We start from the raw sequence: 3976 nt of genomic DNA, 5'->3' as shown, positions 1-3976 counted from the left end.
TAACCATTAACATGGTTGATGCAGAGAAAATCAGCCAGCGGAGAAAGTACAACGATCACCAGGATTGGGAGCTTCTCCCGATCACTTTCCCTCCTGTAATGTCAATTGATTCTATTAATGAGCCCATTATCATCAAATGTCGCATCCCCGATTGCGGAATCCAGGTTAACGCATGCATGTTGACACTGGCAGCGGTGTCGATATTATGTATGAGCATTGTTATCGTTTCCTTCCGGCAGAAGTCAAAGCGCAGTTACGCCAGCCTGATATTACGCTATCAGGGTTTTCTGGTTTAAACCCCTCCTTATGTATTGAGCAGGCATATTAAACCCCGCGGTTAAAATATGCATGATCATTTTTAATTTTTTTTATCATTTCATATCATTTATCATTAAGTATTACTGTATAAATTAACGTACTGAATATTAAACAATTCAATAATTTATATTAAATCATTCAATTAACAAGCACTTAAATAAACCAGAAACTCTAAAATCAGTGCACCAAATCAAATGCTGTAGTATAAACGATGTGTTAAAACTTCAGCATATCAAATACAATTACACAAATATCAAGATCCTTATATGACAATCTTTAATCTTCACCAATTGTTATGTACAAATAATAAAACTTAAAGGACCAAATATTAGTGGTCCTTATGTAACTATAGTAACAAATACTAGGTCGACTGCGACTGCGTTTTGCTATGGTTAAAGTACGGTTAATCATGTAAAAGTTTAGCGATTATTGTAAAGCAATTTTTTTTTTTTTTTTGAAAAAGCTCTTGTAACTCAAAACACGATCTTCCGGTACCCATTTGAGGCATCTAATCATCCATTTATTAATACTTTTGTGTTTTAAATATGACAATATTTATTTATAATTTAAATAAATCGAATTTTAAGTTTCTCGAACTGAAAAAAAAATGCCAAGTTTTAAACCAATAACAATTAGGTTAATAAACAACCTACATGACCATTCCCGTAAAATTGATTTTAGCAACAAAAGACACATCCTAACCACTCAAGCATGTGTGCATTTTTTAGAATTAGGAAACTAAATATTTTAACTACTAAAAAAAATCCTTTTCTCAAATTAAAATTGAATTTGATTGTTAATGTTCATCAATTCTCTCTCTCTCTCTCTCTCTATATATATATATATATATATATATATATATATATATATATATATATATATATATATATATTTTTGAAAGGCAAGCAAGTATTATTAATATAAGAAAACACAATACACTAGTAAAATGACCCGTAGAATTACGGGTTTGAATAATATACAAATATAACAATAATTACATAATACAACAAAGCCTTATAGGCAAGAAGGAGGGTTACGTAACCGAAGTTTTATTTTAAATGCAACAGATTTGGGGGAATGACTAAGTAATGCAAAGCGTATTTGGCAAGGTACTCGATAGAAATCTCGACCCATTAAGACCCGAGACATGGATCTTTCTTCATCAAACAAAAAATATCAATGAAATACTGAGCCATTTCAGTATGCAAGAAGAGAGACCTGCAAAGACTCCCTTAGCGGTGATAGGTTGAAGCCATGGAATCTTTGCAAGATAGAAACAACCCTTAAATAACATCTTATCATAGACGATTAGTTATTAAAATATTACCTCACATAAACCTTGGAATCTTTGCCGCAAGCAATACATGCACACTTATGTGCTAGGAGAGCATCAAGGTCGAGTATTAAGTCAACATTTGCATCAACAAAAGGTGCCTTTCTGTTACAATTCTTGCACGCTATGTACCACCAATCATCATCCGGACTACGATGATTGTTGCATACACAAAATAAATGTCGATCTGTATTTTAGGAATGAATTTAGTTGTTTAAGCAAGTACATTATATTTGAAAAAAATGATAGTACTAACTAAAATAAAACAATAGTAAACATGTACCTTAGTAGGAGACAATTCAAAAAGACTAATGTGCTCATAATCTTTAAACCATCTTGCATGATCTTTATTTGGACAAATAAACGCAAATCAGTATTGAGAAGCGGGTATCAATGGAAATCAGTATTGAAAAGCAGGAATCAATGTGTGTAAAAAAAAGTAAATATAACGCAATAAAAAATAAACAAAATGTACTGTAAATCCATTAGATCAAGGTTGATATATTGGATTTAAATTCATCACTTTTTCCATACTGCTTTATGTCACCATAATCATTCACCATATTTTCATATTGACTATAAGAGATAGCACACTACTGCAGATACTATAAAACATAAATTACCAATAAGAATGGATTAATCGAATTAAATACAACCATCTCCTTATATTTTTCATCAAATTTTGTTCTTCTACTATTAATTTATTTTTGCTTCTTCCAAAATTGTATTGATTAGATATGTAACAATTGTTCAAGAAGCAATTATATGTAGAGCTAAATTAGCTTTAGTGTGTGTACTAAATGTATTGAATGCAACACAACAGAGATTCAAAAGTTGAAACAAATAAATAGTCGTGGAATTAAGTTTAAACAAAAACAAACCTCAAACGAGTTCGGAGTTGCAGCTGCAGCAGCAAAATCAGTAAGTAAAAACAATCGCAGTTATAAAATATAAAAATCAGAACACATTGAACAAAAACGACGTTCAAATAAATTATAAAACATAAAACACAATCATGACAAATAAATTAAAATAAACCCTCTAAAACAGTTATAAGCATAAAACTTTAGAAGAATTTACCTTCAATCTTGTCGATATGTTGTTTACAATACAAAAATGGCTACGATTATGTTACGGTACGTAGTTATTACTATTTATTTGGTTATAAGCGTGTATATTTTCGACGTAATGTATGCTGCTTAGCAAATCGATAATAACCTGTGGAGGGTAACGGTGATACGTAAGACTATTCGAAGAAGTCCTCAACCGTTCCTCGTACTAAATAATCTCCCCAGGTAACACCTGCAGTTAAAAATTCAAATCAATAACATAAATTCTTCCTTCATAAACAAAGGAAGAATTAGAAAAAGAGAACACATTATCTGCATATTTATTCAATCATTAATACTTATTAATAAAACATTGTCGACAAACATATAATATAAAGAGTTGAGAACCAATAAAAAACATACCAACACTATCAGAAGCTCCGATTTCCTCGAACAAACCAAGAACGGCAGCATTAGATGACCGAGTACAATCATCTCGAATACGCAGAGGGCAATATTTCTAGCGAAAGAAGGGGTAAACATCCTCTTCTTTTTTGTAGGACAGTCAGGTTGTTCGTCACCAGCAATAACACTCTACCTTATGAACATTTGCGTCAAGTGACAATTCAGGATTTGAAACTCACAAATTGCATACTGAGCACAACAATAACATGAATGCAAAAACCATAAATAGTTTCCGTTAGCAGCAGGCCTTTATATGAAAAATTAGTTTGGACGAAATTGTATGCACGAAGTTCATTACCTTACACGTGTGTTTGTAATTGACATACCTTAATTCAATCGATTTTAAATCTTTTTGAATTGAGTCATTATGACATCTACGATGTAGCAGCATCGAAAACCACAGATACTCGGGTTAAATCTCTTGGAGACCGTATATGTGAATGTAACCGGAAAACAAACTTAATCGGCGTAAATCAAAAGACCTCCATAGATGATTCAGAGTATTGATTGAATCTTTTGGTGTTTTCTTGGTGAATCTGAATCGTCTCCGTTGAACCCTAATTACGAATGAGCAGGAGACCCTAAAACTGAAAGCGACATTATGAAATTCGGGTTATACTATGAGCAAATATAAAGACCGTGCTTTTAAAAAAAAATTAATTAATTAGTGTTAATGACATCATCAAGAGCCTCTCAAATTTTTTCTTTTTATTTTTGATTTTTTTTAGTAAAGGAAAATAGGTTTTGTATGACATCATCATTTTACAATTTTAATAGAAACTATAGATACTAGCAAGAAGCTAGATAGGAC

General features: G+C 31.6%; 1 long non-coding RNA gene across 1 annotated transcript; it reads right to left on the bottom strand.

The window, feature by feature from the left end:
* Positions 1-1289: 1289 nt before the first annotated feature.
* Positions 1290-3747, bottom strand: LOC139848131 (uncharacterized). Its single transcript, XR_011759843.1, has 4 exons — positions 3492-3747; positions 3124-3354; positions 1935-2953; positions 1290-1838 (listed from the first exon to the last, which is right to left on the bottom strand). It is a non-coding gene; the product is annotated as an uncharacterized lncRNA (long non-coding RNA).
* Positions 3748-3976: the final 229 nt, after the last annotated feature.

Source organism: Rutidosis leptorrhynchoides, chromosome 5 (genome assembly GCF_046630445.1).
Source record: "Rutidosis leptorrhynchoides isolate AG116_Rl617_1_P2 chromosome 5, CSIRO_AGI_Rlap_v1, whole genome shotgun sequence".
Lineage (NCBI taxonomy): Eukaryota > Viridiplantae > Streptophyta > Magnoliopsida > Asterales > Asteraceae > Rutidosis > Rutidosis leptorrhynchoides.
Note: the sequence above shows the minus strand (reverse complement) of the source record. Positions and strands in the feature narration are given on the sequence as shown.